The sequence below is a fragment of the Gossypium hirsutum genome, chromosome D13 (genome assembly GCF_007990345.1).
Source record: "Gossypium hirsutum isolate 1008001.06 chromosome D13, Gossypium_hirsutum_v2.1, whole genome shotgun sequence".
Taxonomy (NCBI): Eukaryota; Viridiplantae; Streptophyta; class Magnoliopsida; order Malvales; family Malvaceae; genus Gossypium; species Gossypium hirsutum.
In genome coordinates this window covers 38,763,971-38,786,329 of record NC_053449.1, presented here as the reverse complement: position 1 = coordinate 38,786,329, position 22,359 = coordinate 38,763,971, and positions in this window count along the sequence as shown.

The following is a 22,359-nucleotide window of genomic DNA, read 5'->3' as shown; positions in this document are numbered from 1 at the left end:
GTAAAAGGAAACAACCAATGATTTGAGGATTCAAGCTCTGATTCGGAATAGTTACATGCTTTCACAATTTTTTATTCCTTTATGCGACATGTAAACTATATAAACTACATTACTTTTGGACTTGTTTTTCTTGTTTTTATCTTTCATAGTTTGTTTGTTTTTTTTTTGGTTTGTTTGTTTTATGTGCAGCTAATTACCCTGAAAGATTACACTACAATTGTGAGCTTTAACGATGAGGTGGACACCTGAGCTAGTCTGACACTTTATCTTTTTTTCAGCCACACATTAAGGACAATGTGTATTCTAAGTGTGGGGGGATGCACATATTTTTATGTGTTTCATTTTTCTTGTTTTTATGTTATTTTTGTGTTTATTGTCATTTTTAGGCTATTTTCAAAAAAAATTCAAAAAAAAACAATTAAATAAGTCCTTAGTTATTTAACACATTATGTTTTGTTTTTTTTTTTTGTGTAATTTCATGGTGCTTGGACTATAATTAGGCAATAAGTCATTAGTTGTAAATATTAAATAAGTACATTAAATTTCCAAGCTTGTAAATTTTGAATGATACTAGATAACTTGATATTCTTAATTGTAGACTAATTAGTTCACTTATTTAATTTGTATAATAGAGTAGAGGCAATAACTTTAAATGAAAATGTATAAAGTGTACCATAGGATGAATGAAGTATATGGATCCTTGTAGATAAATAATATGAATTGTTAATTGCCCGTTCAAATAGATGTATGCCTGATAGAATTGGTGTTTGAATCATTCGGGAAAGACCTTAGGAATTTTTTGATCTAGCCTAGAGCCTAAATACCTTTTGATTTGTACTCTAATTCCCATATTTTAAGCCTCAAGTACCCTTTCCTTGTAACCTTAATATCAAAGCCTTGAGCCTAAACAAGTCTAGTACTCAATCCTTTTTTGTCTCGATCTTTAAAATGCACTATGTAATGGAAGTTGGGCCATGGACATTGAGGGTTAGGTAGAGACATCATGGTGGCTTTGTGTGTGAAAAAGAAAATGAAGAGACTACATGATTTAGTACGTTAAAAAATAGAACTTTGTGAATGAAAGAGCGCAAAAAGAAGAAAAAAAGAGCTTAAAAAGAAATCAAAGTTGAACTCAAAAAATAAAATCCTTTGGTTCACGTGTATTAATTTTGTATGTACTGGTATCGCGTAATACCTTCTAAAATTTTAGAGAAGGTAGGCAAGGGAAGGAGAAATAAGGAGGTGGGCTATAAATAAATTTGGGAAGAGTAGGGAACCATGCCATATGCTTAATCGTTTCTAGTGCTTGAACCTGTTTTGAGTGCCTGTTGTTTGAATTTTAAACAGTTCTAAGCCTCAGAATGCTACAAGCCAAGAAGATCTCTAGGACCCGAATAATTCACTAACAATAATTCGTGAACTGCTTGTATTTTTTTGAACGAATATGACAAATTCTTTTTAAATATCTATGAGTGATCTACATAATTTATTTTGATACATAACACTTGTTTATATATTCATTTTCATTGCCTCTATATCTATTGATATTTTAACTTAGTAAACTTTTTTTTGCAATAGTAGTAACCAAGTTAGCTGGACATCGCTATTAAGTTGCATGTGAGGTAGTTCTCGTACGAGTTTGATATTTCACCACTATGTGACTTAATTAACTGATCTAGTCCAAGGTTTGTCTTTCTTTTTGCATGTTTGGTGTGTTTTCTTGAGGACAAGCAAAGAGTTATGTGTGGGGGAGTTTGATTTGCTGTAATTTGATATGACAAATTAGGCTTCCCCAGTACACTCAAAGAGCTTATTTTCAAGCATATTAGCATCTTTTCTATAGTTTTTCTTAGTTTTTAGATTTTTAGTTAATAAGTGTAAATGCATCATTTTTATTGTTTTTGAGACCCAAATTTTCCAATACTGTCATTGGGGGACTTAACATATGATTGAGTGTTGTAGGGATGCGTTGGAGGTCGGAATCGAGCAAGAATATCACAAACGATAGGGTATCTTGATATCCTACCCTTGGAACCATGATACCTACAATAGGCCCTAAGGATGGAGACCACACAGTGATATCAAAATATCCACCCTAGGGTATCGCGATATCCACATACTTTGGCAACCTCCCATTTCAAGACCATCGACAATGTCGCAACATCCATCCTATAGGTATCATGATATCCACATCGTGAGGGGACAAAAAATGACATAAAGGTTAGTCTTTTTCCAACCGAAGTACCAATCATTGAAGCCCGTTCAAAGGTATTTTGGGCAAAAAAAATTGGGTCAGAATACCTGCTTAAATTAGCCAAATTTTGGCTAAGAAAAAAGGAGGCAACAATAGAGTAATTTAGCTTTAGTTTTCTCTATGTTTTCTCTTAGTTTTTCTGCACTGTTTCAAGGTTTTCTATTTTCTCTTCTACTTTCATAGTTCTAAAGTTTATTTTATTGCACTTTCTTCTTGTTCTTAGTGTTCTTGTAGTTAGTTAACACTACAAATTAGGTTTATTTGCACTTTCAGTCCCTATATCTTGCCTGTAATGACATTTTTAGCTTTAGTTTAATGCATTTCAGTTTTTTTACTTTAAATCTATTAAATTTTATTCCTTTTATGTTTCTTATTTTTTATTTTCATGTTATATGTTTCTCTTTACATTTCCTTTAATTTTCCTTGCCTAAAAATCCAAACTTTTATATTTTTCTTAAGATTTTATTTAATGGCTTCAATGTTTTCATTTTCATGTTCATTAGCTTTATCTTTCACATTGGTAACTAAACTTTAAAGGGAGTTGGTTAATGGAGATGTAGTAAGCTGATTTTTGGATGAGGGACCAAATTGTAATAAATTGGACTAATTTGAATGAACCTAAAAACTTAGGATTGACGACCCTAAAGGAATACCTAGCAAGTGAGACTGAGAGAAGATCTTTTTGGGCACCAATTCCTTAGTCTCAGGTTAACCGGTGAGATTGAGGATAATCCAGATTAATTTGTCTAACTTGGTAAAATTGAGACCGAAAGGTAAAATAGAGCCATTTTAGGAGTTTAAGTGATTTGGATCCCTAATTCGAATATTAGTAAACCACATCGAGATCAATCAACCACCATTTATTAATAATTTTTAAATTTTTTAATTTCGCACATTTTTAATTTAGTCCTTGGTAGTTTGATCATTGATTAGGTTAATTCCTCATGACTTTATGGTTTGTCGTAAAATAATTTTCTACGATTAGTTGGTTAGAATATTTATTTCATACACTCATTATTTAGAAATTGTTCAACCTTCGACTCTCTTGGGTTTGATCCTTGGAATAATTTAGTGCTCCATTGTAACACTACAAATATTACAACTAACTTGTCACACATGTAGTAAGTCGCAATATTTATTTTCTTTTTATAGAGTGTTTATTTCTCTCTCCATTCGTGAGGGGAGGGGAGAAAGATGGTCACTTGGCTACCGGATCGACTACATTCTCAATTGGCTCTTCAGGCTCATTTTTGTCCAAGGGTTTATCTACGAATTTTTCAACACCTTGTCTTTTTGGATGGGTGCAGTTGGGTTCTCCAGAGTTTTGCCTGTGCGTTGTGCAATTGCATTCACATGTTATTTTCCATCCTTCCGAGGATTGTTTTCTGTGTTACTAGGAATGCCCTAACCAAATTTCTTTTGGATTAAATTTATTATTTGACTGAATTAGTCTTGGATGCTATTAATTTGGGAGTCAAGTCAGTCGCATTTAGATTGGACATTTCGAAACTCTATTTTCATTGATTGCATCTCCCCTTCTATTTTGTCTAACCTTTGACTACATATAGTATGGTCTTTCCCCGTGGGTCTCTCTTGAGATCTCTACAAATTTGGAGGTTGATAATGAGGGTTCGGTCGGTTTTGCATTTAATTTTCGTCTCCTTGATTACCTCTCCACTTCAGGTTTAGATGATTTTTCTAGCAGGGGTTATATGTGTTTGAATAAGGATTTCCACCCTATTACCCAAATATTTTACCTCTTCTGGCTGGCTCTCAGAATATTTCCCATAGATTAGAGTTGACTCCATCATGGATGGTTTGACAGTCGTTTACAGACGATTCAGCTTTTGCAAAATTTGTTGATACTTATTCTCCTCGCGAATAGCTTTAATTGTTGGTGGATTCGAGTTGTAGGAGAACCTCTCATCAGGCCATATATATGAGTACATAGTTGTTTCATCAATTAGCTTACAGGCTCGCTCGTATGTGTTATTCATGAATGATCCTTCGGATGCACCATCTAACCCGAACCTTAAATTTTCGTCCAAATCGTTGTAAAATAATTGCATCTGAAGTCACTCTTGCGTCCTGTAATAGGGACACTTCCTTAATAGAAAATTAAAACATTCCCAAACCTCGTATAGATTTTTTTTCCTCAATCAGGTTCAAATTGGCGATATCGTATCTAAGCTGGATGGTCCTGCTGATGGGAAAGAATTTATGTAAAAAATTTCCAACTAAATCATCCATGTAATGATGGAACTTGGTTCATGCGAATCAAGCCAAACATATGCGTTATCACATAATGAAAAGGGAAACAACCGAAGACGGATAGCGTCATTGATGACCTCGTTGTATTTAAACATGTCGTAGAGCTGAAGAATCTGCTTCAAATGCTGATTGGGATCCTCTATCATGTTTCCTTGGAACCACAAAGTGTTTTGAATCATTTGTATGGTAGCCGTCTTGATTTCAAAATTATTTGCATGATAGTCGACCTCTCGATACTGCCTCGCACAACATCTAGAATTGGTACTGCGTAGTCGCGCAAATTTCTTTGTTGAGCCATCAGTGGCTCACTTCGAATTTGTACTTGTAGTTCAAGAGGATAATCAAATAATGGATTTTCTCGAGTTTAGTAAGCCACCACAAGTGGATTGTTTTGTATCGGTTGACAATTGCGTCTCACAATTTGCTCTGGATCAAAATGTGGCTCAATTGGAATGCTTCCACTTCGAGTCATACACTAAAATTAGGAAACAGATAACAAAATTAATAAAATCAATGAAAAATAAAAAAAATTGTATATATAATTTTCAATTTTCTTATGTATCCTACTAAAATCAATAAAAAATAAAATTTAGTTTAATGTCGAAACGTCCCCGATAATGTGCCAACAACTTGACCGCCGCCAAATGTGCGAACGTTTGGACTGGAAATACTGTAACAAAAAGATATGAAATTAAAACAGCGGTGTTTGCAAGTATACGGGTCAAATTATAATATAGTATTGTACACGATGTACAGGAAGTACTCTGAGGATCGTACCCAAGGGAGGATGGATTAAACTTAATTATATTTTCAACAATAACAAGTCCAAATAGTAATAACTAAAAATTACAATTTGTAGCAAATCAAGGACCTTCTCTCAGTAAATATTTTAAAAAACATGTAAGGTTTTTACTGTCTGGTTTCAATCATGCATGATCAATATATGCATTATAAGTACATGTGACATTCTTCCCTAAACTATATGGCATGCTTACCATATATATGCATGAACATACATTCGCAGTCATATAAATATCACCATTTTTATCTCATCTATAAAAGCATAAAATTTAAATGACTCTAACCAACAAAAGTTTCCATAATTCCATCCTAGAAAAACTAAAAAATGCAAAATTAAAAAATTCACCCCAAAGCATACTTTGGATCTTCAATTTTGTCACCACCGACTTCTACTGTGATACCACTTCACGTTTTCGTTGTCATTTTTTATCTCATCTATAAAAGCATAAAATTTAAATGACTCTAACCAACAAAAGTTTCCATAATTCCATCCTAGAAAAACTAAAAAATACAAAATTAAAAAATTCACCCCAAAGCATACTTTGGATCTTCAATTTTGTCACCACGGACTTCTACTGCGATACCACTTCACGTTTTCGTTGTCATTTTTTTGACCATTTTCATGCCGTCGCCACTGCCAGTGTCCCCTTGCCTTTGATCATCACTGCTAGACCACCGACAGCCTCCTATTGTTAGACCATCCTCTATTTCGTGTTGATTTGGTTGGGTTAGGTTTGCCCGTCTCAATCAATTTGGCTACGTCTCGATTCTCTGGGTTCTGCCAGGAAAAATATTACAAAATTTCTATGTTCGTTTTCGACTCACATATTTTATTCTAAATAAATAATAAAAGTAAAATAAATCTTGCGTGGAGATAATATTCTACGATTTAAAATTTACTTGCCTAAGATAATAATAAATTACAATTAATTTTCTAAAAATCACAACTTTTGCAAAATTACTTTATAATTCATAAAAATACAAAAATTACATACATTCATTCCCATACTTTGCCCTAAACATTCATATAATTACAAGAATGTCACATCTTATCAAATATAATCATACATGAAGAAGAGAGAGAATTTCAGTCTCAGTTTACACTATAAACATAACACAACCTAGAGCTCTGATACCAATTGTTAGAAAAAATTCAATTTGAAAACAGTTTTCTTGCACGACGAAAAATATAAATTTTGAAAACTGACCCAGTATGTGATATTTATAGCAATAAACCCTAAATCGAATTCGCATCTGTGTTTTCGAATAGACGGATCCTTCTTGTTCCCAATTTTCAACCAAACAATTTTCTCCGCTATTCTCCTAAAACAAACTACTTCGAGTGTGGGCTCGAACGTTTGAATCAAAACACAAAACTAGGAATAGTTTTCTTTTCGTTAGTGTGTAAATGGAAAATCTCTTATCAAATAAAAACTGGTAGAAATTGTTATTCCAAAAAATAGATTCAATAGTCAAGAATAATTTCTCTCTATTTTCAGTAGAATAATAATATATTAAATTTGTATAAATAGCTCTATCGATGCCATCTATTTATAGGGAAATAAGGTATAACACTTGTTGAATTGTAGAAGTTTATTTCAGCTAGAAAATCAACTCCTAGTCTAACTAGAAGTATATGTGGCGAAAACCCTAGTTAATATTACTAGGGTTATTAACTAAGGCTTGTCATCCACCCCTTTAGCATAAGGGGCTTTTGGGTTTCTCCCATATCGAGTCCAATTACAAGAACTACTAGGACTTTTAATCTAATACTTTATAATTCAACCCAACCCGCTATTTGTTTTTCTATTTCCCCAAAAAAACTTAATAATATATTTTTAATTAAATAATCTTCTTAACCTAATTTTAATTCCATTAAAATCATAACGACTTTACCATAAAAGAATCTATGAGAAACTATATTTAATTTTTTTTGTATTCAACGGTTCATTATGACCAAATGATTTATTTTCATTTACGAACTTCATTTAATTCAAAATACATAAATTCATTTTTTAGGTCATTATCAATTTGGAGAAAATCACATTCATTTCCAAATGATTCCATTTCACTATTTTCATTTTCATTTTTTGGTGAAAACCACATTTATTTTCAAATGACTCCATTTATCCATTTTCATTTTGATTTTGTAGAAAACCATAATCATTTCCAAATGATTCCATTTCTCTATTTTCATTTTGGAGAAAACCATAATAATTTTCAAATGATTTCTCATTCTCTATTTTCACCATTTCTATTTATTTTTGTTCATTTGATTCAACATGCAATTCATTTCTAGTTTCAACGAGCTAGAGGAGGGATCGATTGAATATATTTGATTAAGGCTCCAATGATTTATAATTAAGTTCCATCTTTTTTCCTATTAATTATAAAATAATTTAGTCACAAGTCATTCCACTACAGTATCGTGACTGAGCTCTCCCCAACGACATACCATTTCGAAAAGAACTCGATCAGTGCTCGTCCAATGACCTTGTCATAAGTGTGTTACTCTCATAAGATATCCTTAATGTCTTTGGGATAATATTCATCCTCCCAATATGATCCTAGTTTATCTCATGGTAACCATTACATCTTCCTTCGTGAAAAGTAAACTACTATCAAATAATAATCAAGTCATTCATCACAAAGACGAACGACCCATGGCCACATTTACTTTTCATCAACCTTGTAATGTGAATGAGAGGATATCATTTACCCATGTCTCAGGTTATGAATTCCACTATTGTGAATGAAGCTACATACTGCAGAAGTCGTATACCCAACACACTAGGTTTCGATTCCTTATCAATTCAAACTCAAACTTTTACTTACATCAAAGTATATGAGTCATGCATACATAGTCTGACATCCACTCAGGATTTAGGTATGTCACACTATGAACGTCAAAGATGCATAAATCTATAAATAGATTGAGAATCTATTCTTCCTAGGTCCAGTTCGATGAACTGTCAATCTAGCCAGTCACATCTATGTCTCTATCTTCTAGGATCCATTCGCTCTAATGCCCAAACAAAGCGTCTCCCTAATTGGACTTGATAGACGTCATATTAGTCTTTCAATCGATTTGCTCATTTCGATTAGACTAAAGACATGTTAAGTTTTGTTTACTAATATAAGTTGTCTTTCTATATTACCATCCGACAACGTAATACCACTTAGTATTAGTTTAAATGTTAGACAACCAGTGAGCAACATTTGCTTTTATTTTGCTTTACATTCAAAAACTATGTGAGTATAATAAACAAAGTATTAATGTAATTCATGAATAATTTTATTAATTATTAACCAATCTGTTCGAAAAAAATTACAAGTGTCCTTAGACAAAAATATTACACTTTGGGTACCAAATCCAATAGCAAAATGGTAAAGTAATTATGTATGCATCCCGACAGCCAAAAACATATGAACGTAACTACCCGACGTGTGAATTAGAGCTTGTCACTGTGGTATTTGCTCTAAAGATCTGGAGGCATTATTTGTACGATGAAAAGTTTCATATTTTCATAGATCATAAAAGTCTCAAATATCTCCTCTCTCAAAACAAGTTGAACCTGAAACTTTGTTGGATTGAATTGCTAAAAGATTATGATTGCGTGATCGACTATCATCCAGGCAAAGCAAATGTTGTTGTTGATGCTCTAAGATGGAAGTCAGCAATTGAATTGAGAGCAATGTTTCTCAGTTCAGTATTTGTGATGATGGTAGCCTTTTAGCTAAGTTGAAAGTTAAGCTCGTGTTGCTTGATCAGATTAAAGAAGCGCAGTCTACCGAAGCTAAGTTAGCAGAGAAAATGAAGTTTTTTCAGTAAGGTGATATTGAGAGTTTTGAAATTGATGCGACTGATTTCCATTGGTTTCACAATCAAATCTGTGTTCCTGATAATGCTAATATGAAAAATATGATTTTGCGTGAAGCTCACGATAGTCCTTTTACTATGTACCAAGGTAGTGCAAAAATGTATCGTGACTTGCAAGAATCATACTGGTGGTCTAGAATGAAAAGAGAAATCGTTGAGTATGTCACTAAATGTCTGACATGTCAGTGGGTAAAAGTCGAACATCAAGTTCCCACCAGATTACTTCAGCCTATCTATATTCTAAAGTGGAAATGAAAATGAATTACTATGGATTTTGTAGTTGGTCTACCGTTATCTTTGAGCAAAAAGAATGTGATTTGGGTAATAGTGGATGAAATGACAAAATCTGTTCATTTCCTTACGGTGAGAACTGATTGGTCACTTCCAAAGTTGGCTAAAGTTTATATTCGCAAGATAGTTAGACTGCACTGTGTGTCTGTATCTATTATCTCCAACTGAGATCCCTATTTTACATTGAGATTCTAGAAGTGGTTGCATGAATCGTTAGGTATAAAGGTTAAATTTCAGCACGACATTCCATCCCCGATCTGATGGCCAGTCAAAGCGAGTTATTCAAGTGTTGGAAGATAGGTTACGAGCCTTTGTTATTGATCTTGAGTTTGCCTGGGAATGCTATTTATCGTTAACTTAGTTTGTGATAATAAAAATTTCTAGTGAAGCATTTAGATGGCTCCATATAAAGCTTTATATGGTTGTAGATGTAGAATGCCTCCCTATTGGTCAGAATTGAGCTAGAGAAGGGTTGTCGGGTCGGAATTGCTTTAGGAAGCTAAAAATATCGTAAAACTTATCAAGGATAGATTGAAAGTAGCGTCGAATAGACAAAAGTCATATGGTGATTTGAAACAAAAAGATATTGAATATGCAATGGGTGATAAAGTATTCTTGAAAGTACCTCTGTGGAAAAAGATCCTACTTTTTGGTCACAAAATAAAATTGAGTCTCAGGTTTATCGAACCGTATGAAATTGCTGAGAGAATGGGACCAGTTCCTTACCGCCTAGCTTTACCGTCAGAATTGAAAAAGACTCATGGTGTATTCCATCTATCCATGCTTTGATGATATCGATCTAACCCATCTCATTTTATTACGGTGGAAGGAATTGAAGTTCAACCTGATTTTTCTTATAAGGAAAACTCAATCGAAATCTTAGCTCAAGAAATGAAAGAGCTGAGGAATAAACAAATGCTTTTGGTAAAAGTCATACGGTGTAGCCATAGCATCGAAGAGGTGACCTGGGAACTAGAAGGGGCAATGAAATCCCAGTATCCCCACCTTATTTCAGGTAAATTTCAGGGACAAAATTTCGTAAGAAGGGAAGAATTGTAAAAACCCAGTTTCTAGTAGTGTCAAAAAAGATGATTTTGGGACCCCGTTTCCCTAAACCAAGACCATAAATATTTAATAAGTATATTTACAGAATTAAAGTATTGATGAATTGAAATTTTGGTTAAATGATTTAACTGAAATTGTGAGTAACTATGGCTCAAAGACTAAATTAGTCGCTATAAATTCTTAATTAGGTTAAGGCTTGGGGACTTAAACAGTAATTATCCAAATGACTAAAATAGAAAACGGACCAAATTAAAATGGCAGTTAGTGGATAATGATGTAACATGTCATTAGCTTAGTTAAGTAAAGGTTTAAGTTTAATTAAACATGATTAACTTAAATTAATTAAGTTCAATTAAGAATTAAACTTAGTATATATATGAAGTGATAGTGAAATAAAAGAAGATAAAACCACATTATTCTTCATCTTTCACCACCGTCCATCATCGAAGGGTTTGGGAAGCTTGGTTTTTAACATTTGAGCCTTAATTTCAAGTAAGTCCTTAGCCGTTTTTCATTAATTTTTTATAAATTTGAGGTCATGGAAACTTGATTTAGCTAACCCATGTACTAATTTTTAAAACAGTTAACTTTTTAAAGTCTCCATTGTTCAAAATTGAATGAAATCAATGTGAAATTGTTAGAAATTAAACTTATTTTATGAAAAGGACTAAATTGTAAAGCTTAATTGATAGTTTCATACATTAGGAACCAAATTGAAAAAAATGCAAAACTATCATGAATTGTTAGTAGAGATAGAAAATAGAGGGTCCCTGATGAGTTTTAATGAAATCGAATTTTAAATCGATGCCTTAAATTGAAATTTATGTTTGTCCCGATTTTAGGGACTAAATTGAATAATTTGCAAAACATATAAAAATTGGTATTTGACTCTAGTTCGACTAGAATTTGATGATATGACATGTTTTATGGTTATTCGTAGCTAACGACAACATTGAACTGTTGAGAGGGAGAGGAAAAATGAAAATCGTTAACGAGTGATGTGCGAAATCTTGGTTTGTACATTTATGATTTAAAGTCGTTTAATTGGTTGCATTTTGTATTATCTACATATGGGAATGTAAAGGTGAGTATATATTGATGAATTGAACTATTGGATTAAGCTTGAATATGGATTGCTGAAATAAAAGACTAAAGTGAATAAAGTGTAAAATAGCATGAATTGTTTGTAATATGATATGTGTTATGGAATAAGGTGAAAATATGTATTGAATGATGTAAATTATATGTGATATGTTAATAAATTGGATCATGATAGTGAAAATGTTTAAGAAATAGTTTGTGTACCAAATTGTGTAACACCCCAAATATGGTCTAAACGTTATGACCGGATCTGGCGATGTCACATTGTAACACCCCTTACTCGTATTCGACGCCGGAATATGGTACGAGGCATTACCAGAACACATACACTTATAAACATGTTAAACCGAGTTATAAAATTTCATTAAAATTTAAACTCTTCAAATTTTTAACATGCTTTTATAAATCTTCACGTTATAACTTCAAAATACTATATTTGTAACAAATAGGGCTTCTAAGACCCAATACATACTCATGCAATTCAATACTTCATTTCCATTTCATTTAATTCACGATTCTCATGTTCACGATTCAATTCAATTTCTCAATCCAATATACATTTCAATATCATAATAATTCATTTAATTCAAATCATATCATTTGCAATTTCCATTTAATTCACGTACAATTCAATTTCATTAAGTTCAATACTAATACATATTTATCGTTTAACTTAACGTCCCCTTTTTGCATCATTTTACACTTCAAGCATGAACCTAGTATTTCATTTCCTTTCCACTCCCGTTTCCTATGCATATCACACAAGATCTAAACATTACACTCAACCATAGTCGCAAGCTAGTCTTTTTGAAGACTAACCACATGATAAACCATTTTAATAAAGATTACAAACTTTAAACCTTACTGCCCTTTTATGATCACAAGCATATTTACATCTAGACATTTACCATCTCAATGCATAATTTTATAAATTTAATGTGGCATAATCCAACCACAACTTGGCCAAAGCCTAAGCATACACACCAAACATGCTAGCCAAATAAACATATAGTATAAGCATTATAAGCATAGATAAGCATCACATTTATTTATGTATCAAACTTATCAACATGAGTTAATTCATAAACCATTTCTGACATTGCTACATACCAAATCATATACCAAGTATACCACATACATATACTATGAAACTTTATTTTCTCACATGAACTTTAACTATAACTAATAATGCACAATAATAAACATCATTTCTTTTCAACCGTTTATCGATTATAATCGAGAATACGGCCAATTATACACAAATCATTCATATGTTCTTCCAATTTTCCTCCTCATCTTCTCCATTCCACATCCTTAATGTGTATAACACACTTAAACAACATTAACTACAATTTTGCTATTCACTCACATCTATATTCAAAGTTGTCTATTCGAGTTAGACTCACTAAATTATTTTTACCTAGAGCTAAAGAACTCCAAATTAAGATCTGTAAATTTTACCCAAAACTATATTCACATATCTTCTTACCATAAAATTTTCAAAATTTTTGATTTAGCCAAATAGTACAGTTTATTCTTTAAAGTTTCCCCTATTTCACTGCTTGACAATTCTAACCTCTCTTCACTAAAAATTAATCATCTCATTATACAGAATTCAGATATTGTTTTTGTTTGTTTCTCTTGAAAATAGATTCACTAAGGATTCTAAACATATAAAATTTATTCAATAATTATTTTTGTACAATTTTTGAAATTTTTTCAAAGTCAAAACAGGGGATTCCAAACTCATTCTGACTCTGTCTAACTAAACTTCAAATATCTCAAAATATATAACTCTTTTGTTTGCTCTATTTCTTTTATGTGAAAATAAACTCATCCAGCTTCAATTTCATATACTATTCAGCCTCTAATTTAATCTCCACCATTTTGGTGATTTTTAAAAGTCACACAACTGTTGCTATCTAAACTGTTTTATTGCTAAATGTACTCTTTCATAATTTCACTTTTTCACTTTCAATCACAATTCAATTCAAAATTCACTTTTCTATTTCTAAGTCGATATTCAATTCAATTCCACACCTATGTTAATTATTCAATTACACTTAGTCAATTTCCCGATGAACAATTCAGAATAATAATAGATACTCGGTGGATTCAGCACATAGCAACCACCTTATTAATCAATGATGTCCGGTGGTAGCCTGCACATAGTACTACACATGTGACCATTACCATTCGATACACGTAGTAGCCTGCACATAGTACTACACACGTGATCGAAACTATCCAGTACGCATAGTAGCCTGCACATAGTACTATACATGCGACCTATCATTCCGGTACACGTAGTAGCCTGCACATAGTACTACACACGTGACCATCACTTTCACTTTTACATTGTGGCCTACACACAATTCGTGCCACACATGTGATCATTTCTGTCACTTCATTCGTATCCCTTTTTATTCCAAAGGTTCATTCGGGAATTTTTCACTTTTTCTCACTTTTCTTTTTATCGATCAATTTCAATTTCTCATCTTTCTTGATTTATAAAAATACATTTAACTTATATAACATTCACACTATTCATTCCAGTCCAAAAATCATAGTTTGGAAAAATTACGTTTTTGCCCCAAAAGTTTCACAAAATTACGATTTTGCCCCTAGGCTCGTAAAATAATTTTTATTTAATCTCCTTGCATTTTAGGCCTAGCTGAACCATTTTCATAACTATAGCAGTCTACAATACTCACTTATTCACACACTTGTGACATATTTTATAACTTTTACAAATTAATCCTTTTAAGCATTTTCATCGAAAATTACTTAGTACAAATTGTTTATCACACTCCAAACATTCATATTCTTCCATAAAACATCAAAATACATGCATATCATTCATGGGTAAATTTTTAAACACAAACCATAGTTCAAAAAAATGGTAAAAATAGGTAAATCTTGTTACGAGGATTTCAAAAACGTAAAAATCATTAAAAATGGGGATAGAACAGACTTACAGTCGAGCTTGGAAGCTTGAAAAACCCTAGACATGGTTTCTCCATGCAATTTTTGGCCTAGGGTTGAAGATGGACAAAAATTGGCTTTTAATTTTATTTTTAATTCATTTTAATAACTAAATAACCAAAATGCCCTTAATGAAAAACTTTGGAAACATGCCTAACATACCCATTTTTGTCCACCAACTTAACCAATGGTCTAATTACCATATAAAGACCTCCAATTTAAAATTTCATAACAATTGGACACCTCTAACATATAGAACTTAACTTTTGCACTTTTTACAATTTAGTCCTTTTGACTAAATTGAGTGCACAAACGTCAAAATTTTCACGAAATCATTTTGTGAATTCATGACCATAAAAATATAATGAAAATAAAATTTTTTTCTCGTATTTGTGGTCTCGAAACCACTATTCCGACTAGCCCCAAATTCAGGCTATTACAAATTGTAAAAAGGAATTAAATGTTGATACCCTATTAACTAGTCGAGTTGAGTCTGATATAGTTGGCATGTCATAGGATTGGATTGTGTATGGATTTATGTGCTTACACACTAGGATGCACATCATGTGCCAGTATGCATTACATGCCTATTTCCTTTATTTTGACTTATATAATAATGCACTTTGATGCCAGTCTGGTCTTTTGGTTGGACGATCCATGTATTCGTCCAAGTCCGAGTTAGGTTAATAGGGCTCACTAATAATATTCTTGATAACTTATACCAAAATGAATTGGTATGATACTTGAGAATTGAATAAATTCATATATGAATTGAAATGAATAAAGTATGAATCCTATTATGAAAAATAATCGAAAATGAGCTTGAGGGCCGAAGTGTATATGAAAGAGTCTGTAGACTCCAAAATTGGACCGAATGGCATGGTTATATAAATGTATGTGTTTAATTCTTAAATGTATTGTATGATTAGTAATTAGTGAACAAGTTGGAATTGAACATATATTTGCATTGTTGAGTAGATTGGTTGATAACATGTTGGTATGTTTATACATGTGGATTGATAATGAAATATAATTTACAAATTGGTTTATGATTTGGTTTAGTGTTAAGAATATAAATACATGATTTTTGCTAAAGCTTTTTGTTAATGTTAGGTTATATATATTTATGTCTTGAATTATAAATGTACCACTGAGCCTATTGCTCAACGTACGATTTGTTTTCTTTGTGCACAGGTTTAGGTACCTCCCGAAAAGTGAAGCCAACATCCAAACCGACATTTTTTACTGAACAAAGTTTGTATAGTTCGTTCATTTTGGTTTTGTGGCATGTACCTAAGGACTTTTGGCTAAATGTCTCAAATGGTTAAGTTGTATATGATAGGATCATATGCTAATGTTTTGAATTTGTGTTTGGATGTGTTCATTTAGTTGGTTTTAAGTATAAGATTAATAGATATGCACTTGAATGAATCTTGGTTGGTTTTGGATATATGAATGGTTGAAGTTAGATTGAATAGTTGTTGTTTTGGAGATTACTAATTGGTGTATTTTTTTCACTTGAAATCATTTGGTAAGCTTATGAATTGGTTGCATAAGAATGTATATAAGTGATTTCAGGTCTATTTTAACTTATAATAAGTTGAATTTGGAAAATATATAAGTGATTTCAGGTTTATTTTAACTTATAACAAGTTGAATTTGGAAATAACAAATTGTCACATAGCGATGACGAACCTTTGGTGTTGCGACGAGGAACAGTGTGGGATTCTCACAGCTACATTGTTGCTTCGAGGTCATGGCGAGTCTAGTCAAAGAGTCACATCGAGACGAGGAAATCATCTAACACCTCTAACCTGTACTCGTCGTCGGAATAGGGTTACATAGCATCACCAGAGTTAACATTTCAAAACTATCAAAAATTTAAATCATTTACTTCACAACATCAATCATATCAAATTACATTAATAACATACATATTGTCCCTTATACGAGCCCTCGAGGCCCTAAAAACTCATTAGAAACAAATCGAGACTAAATCGAAAACATATAGAATTTTTCGAAAAAAGATAAAAATTTTCTGTGTGGCCAGGCCGTGTGACTCACAAGACTGAGAGACATGCTCGTGTCTCAAGCCGACTGGACACTCGAAGTAGGGACACACGACTATGCCCAAGCCCGTGTAACTCTCTGACTTGGGTCACGTGGCCAAGCCACATGCCCGCGTGTCAGGCCATGTAACTCTCGAAATGCGACCTTTAAAAACCTATAGGGGACACACGGCCGTGTGGAAGAAAAATAGGTTATTTCCAATCCAATTTTCTCACATATAATCAAGCATCCCAAAGTGCATCAAACCGTGCAACAACAAGCTATCCAAATATAGTATATGTTCATACAACCATTATGCTCAAAAAGTACCTCAATCACAACAATTAAACATGTATAACCATATAAATAGTTTAGCCAAAACTTACCATTTTGTTCACATATCAAATCCACACTCATACCGCCAAATTGACCATTTAACGTTTAGCACTATAAGTCATAAATACCAACTACATTTTTAATACCAAAATGACCATGTTCAACTTCCATCATCTATGCATCATAAAAACTATAAATTTATCCATCAAAAGGCCACATACATATATCCAGATATCAACCATTTCAATCATTCAAAATACCAAATTTACAAGCCAAAACATAATGGCTAAAACATCAACCAAAAACACCTATAAATGTGTATATTTATCCATTTATCAATTAACTTGTTTCCAAGCCAAAACTTAACATAATTGCTACATAATTACCACACCATATTAAATTCATGCCATATCTAGTTCAAAACCTTTCCAAAGCATACCATATCTTGACCATGTTGAGGTCAATTCATCATATATCACTTTGATCATTCAAACATGCTTTAACAAATTATCAAATTAACACATATCAACAAGGCACCAAATGTACCAAGGCTACATCACCCAAAATGTCATATACATGCCAAACACATCAACTAATATTCAACTAATCATCAACCATAGGTTCACCTATACATGCCATTATAACCTTAGCCAAGACATCAAAATCTACCGATTTAATCGTTGGATAGTGTGATGGATCTCCAACTAGCTTTCAACCCGATCGAGCTTCCAATAATTTGAAAAGTAAGGAAAAATAACTGCATAATCAATGAATACAGTAAGCTCGTATAAACTTTAGTCATATCAATCCATTTCAAATATGAAATTTATACATATCAAGAATAATCCTATACCGATACTGCAAGATTCATGAAACCATATTCAACAACTCACAAAGTGAATAAATCCACAGCATCACATATACATATCATCCCTAGCATAGTAGAATTTTATAAAACTTTAAGCCCTTTCAAATTTTCTTACTTTCATTTGCATTTCACTACTTTCCATTTTATTTACTTTCTTTAGCTTAAATAACAACATTAATTTAACTCATCATTCCCTTTTTCATCATTTTACACTTCAAGTATGAACTTACTATTTCATTACCATTTCACACCTGTTTCATATGCTTAACACATAAGACATAAGCATATCATCAACCATAGCCACAAGCTAGTGCATTTAAACATAGTTCTTTTGAAATTAACCACATGATAAACCATTTCATAAGAAATTACATAATTTAAACGTTACCACTCTTTCATGAACACAAGCATATTTCCATTTGGGCATTTACTATTTCAATGCATAACTTATAAGTAATTGTAATACAATCCATCCAATAGCCCTAAGCATTCACACCAAACATGTTAGCAATATAAGCATAAGACATAGGCAATTTACTCATGGATGGTCACAACATTTAAACATGTAACATATGAATATATCATCCATCTCAACTCACATTTATCCATGTATCACCAATTCAATTCAATTCACATGTGAACATGTCTTAGTTCGTACCGAACTCTTACCATTTCCTTCCAAATCATATTCGTTGAACCGTTTAGAATACCATTGGATATTCAAGATAGCTCACACAAAGTGTGCTAACTCATATAACTATAATCTGTCAATTCCTGTATGTATGCTCACATGAGCTGTGAATCAGAATGCTCACACGAGCTGTGAAAATGGGCCTGCTCACATGAGCTGTGGATCAAAACGTAGTTACACGATGCTACTCACACGAGTTGTCGAGTATCCGCAACACATGCCAAACCTTAGCCATCGATAGGACGTTCAAGACCAGAACCTGAATCATGTAAACCATAATGATATGTCATTTGTATCCTACAAATTCCTAAGGTTCAACGGGGCTCGGTAGTCATCAAAACATCGTTGGATTTCCATCGTTACATTACAAGATAAATTGCATACAAACACATATATATATTAATTTAATCACAATATAATCACATATTAACATTCAATTTAATCAAAATTATATAGAATACATTTCATACATGCTTACCTAGCTAAATTGCAGAAATACCAAAGTTCAGGGGCATTTTGATATTTTTCCATTTTTCTCGATTTTTCACCCGATATTGATCTAAATTAATAATTTCATTCAATTTATCAATTTAGACAGTAAAACAATGTATTTCATGCAATTTGGTCATTTTTGATATTTTTCCAAAATTTCCCCTAAAGTTTTACTTTTATTCAATTTAGTCCCTGAGCCCAAAACATGCAAATTAACCATTTTTAATGTCAAATTATAACTGCAAAATATTCATGGCACCCATATCAGCCCATATTTTTCTTAATTTCACATTAAATCCTTGTACTTTTACTATTTTAACAATTTAGTCCCTAATCAGAAAATTCATCAAAAATCACTTAATAAAATACTTTTAAATAACAACTAATATCTCAAATTCGTCATTTAACATCTAAAATCACAAGTTTCATCAATGAAAACATTCAAAATCTTTAACAGATTCAAAATCGAAGGTATGGGCTAGCTAAACCTAGTTGCAACGATCTCAAAAACATAAAAATTATTAGAAATAGATAGTTTAGGAACTTACTTGCACAAAATGAAAAATGGTCGAACCTAGCTTCCATAACCATGGCTTTAGGTTGAAAAAACAAAATACAAAGGAAGATGACAACCATATCTTTTACTTATGTTTTTATTTTAATTTAATTAATTATCAAATTATCATTTTACCCTTGGTTAATAAATAAATAAAACACCAAAGTCATGTACATATTTGTCCACTAACCTCTTGAATGGTCTAATTACCATTTAAGTCTCTTTTCCTTTATTCAATTAACCATTTAATCACTCAAATCAAATGGTGATCAATTTTTTCATCTTTTACAATTTAGTCATTTTTAATTAATTAACCATCGAAACGTTGAAATTTTTCAACGTAACTTTAATACTACCTTAATAACACTCCGATACCTCATTTTCTAAAACCACTTGATCTTAAGGTCATACCACTTGAACTTCATAAAACACTTATATAACAAAAATTACTATATCAAAAACATTTTTAAAACCATGTTTGACTCGTAAATATTAAATAATAATGTTTACGAACTTATTTGTCGAATTCAGTGGCCCCGAAACCACTATTTTTGACATCACTAAAAAACAGACTGTTACAAACTCTGAAGTCACGATGTCGACTCGAAACTTTGTATTTTTTTCATTTTGGTCCATATCAATCTTGGGTTAGCAAACAAGCTTTCATAAGCTTGTATAAGACTCGAAAATGATTATATATTGTTTAATAAACATGATTTGCTTGTAATTAAATTTATATTAATTCTGAATAGAATGTTATAGATTGCAGTTGATCCGACAACGAATGTGGCACCTTATAACTCGGACCCGACGATCGAATCAGATTTCGAGGTGTTACAATAAGTGTCATGGATATCTTATTAGGATGTGATTAGATGGTAGACTTGGAGGTAGCAAGTGAGATTGGTAGTGGAGTTATGAAAGGGCCATCGATCAACACTAAGACGTGATCTGACAGTGAACTGTGTGAGAAGCACATGATCAAGGGAGTCATCCTTAATTAAAGCGGAAAACATGACAAAGCTATCTAGGAGAGGTGGTTATGTAACATCCTGATTTAGGGCCTAGTCGGAACAGTAGTTTCAGGACCACAAATCCGATGAGGAAAAATTTATTTTTACTATACAATTTCACGAAAAGATTTTGTGAAAATTTCGTTCAAAAATTTTGACATTTGGGCACTCAATTTAGTCAAAAGGACTAAATTGTAAAAAGTGAAAAAGTTGAGTTTTATATGTTAAAGTTATTTAATTGTTATGGAATTATAAATTAGGGGTCCTTATATGGTAATTAGGCCATTAGTTAGTGATGGACAAAAATGGACATGAGATAAGTGAAATAGGATTTTTTTTTAGTAAGGACATTTTAGTCATTTAGTAAATAAATAGAATTAAAAGGGAAAAAGATGTAAAAATTGTATTCATCATCTTTGCTTGCTGCTGAAATTTGAAAGAAGTCATAGCTAGGGTTTCTTCACTTTCTCAAGTCATAGTAAGTGATTTCAAGTCTCGTTTTTAATGTTCTTTACGTTTTTGGAATCCCGGTAGCATAATTTAGCTTATTTTAGCAATAATTTAACCTAGGGTTCATATTTGGAAAAATACCCATAGGTGAAATATTTTTATTTTGATGTTTTATAGTAGAATATGAAGCTAGAAATTATGTTAAACAACTTTTGCTAGTCGATTTTAAGTGAAAATGAATATATTTACATAATCGGCAAAAATACCTAATGTTCATAAGTAAGTGTTAGAGTAAGAATTTGTTGTTGTCATAGAAGGGAAAAATGTTCAGCATGTTATAAAACGTAAGAATAAGAGATGAAGTTTAATTTCCGAGCTTTGGGGTAAAAGTGTAATTATGTAAAAGTTTAGGGGAAAAATCATAATTTTGCCAAAGTTAGAGTCGATGACTGTTTTGATGAATGTGAGTATTAAATAAATTAAATTTGCTATTATAGATCAAGAAGAACAGAATCCGAGGTTAGACAAAGGAAAGAATAAGGTTGAAGACTAAGTGGATGGATTTGGCTATATTTTATACCGAGGTAAGTTTACGGTAAATAAATACAATATTTCAATAATTATTATTAATGCTGCTATTTTCCAGAAATTATGTATTTATTTTATGAAATTATTTAATGTTGACTCAAGTATGAGACGATAGAGAATTAGTATTAAAAAGTCCCGTTGAAACTTTTAGAATGTATCGGATACAAATGTCATGACATTTGGGTAAAGAGATCCCATGTAAGACCATGTCTGGGACATGGCATTGGCATCATTGGGATTATGAGAGGTCCCATGTAAGACCATGTCTGGGACATGGCGTTGGCACCGAGATGAGAGGTCCCCCGTAAGACCATGTCTGGGACATGGCATGGACACCGATATGAGAACTCCCATGTAAGACCATATATGGGATATGGAATTGGCAGTACATGAAACATCTCATGTAAGACCATGTCTAGGACATGGCTTTGGCATGTTATTATCAGAAAAGAGACCCAAGTATCCTTATTATTCCAATGTGGCTCAACGGGCTAGTAAACAAATTATGTTCCATGAAAGTTCAGGTAAAAGCATAAATAGCAAATTCAGGTGAGTTATAAGAGTTAAGAATATATTATGTCATCAGTGAGAATCAATATTTCAGCAAGAGAAGAGTAAGTTGTAATCTTAAGCTATCTAAGCAGGTAAGTAAGTAAACAAGTAAATGA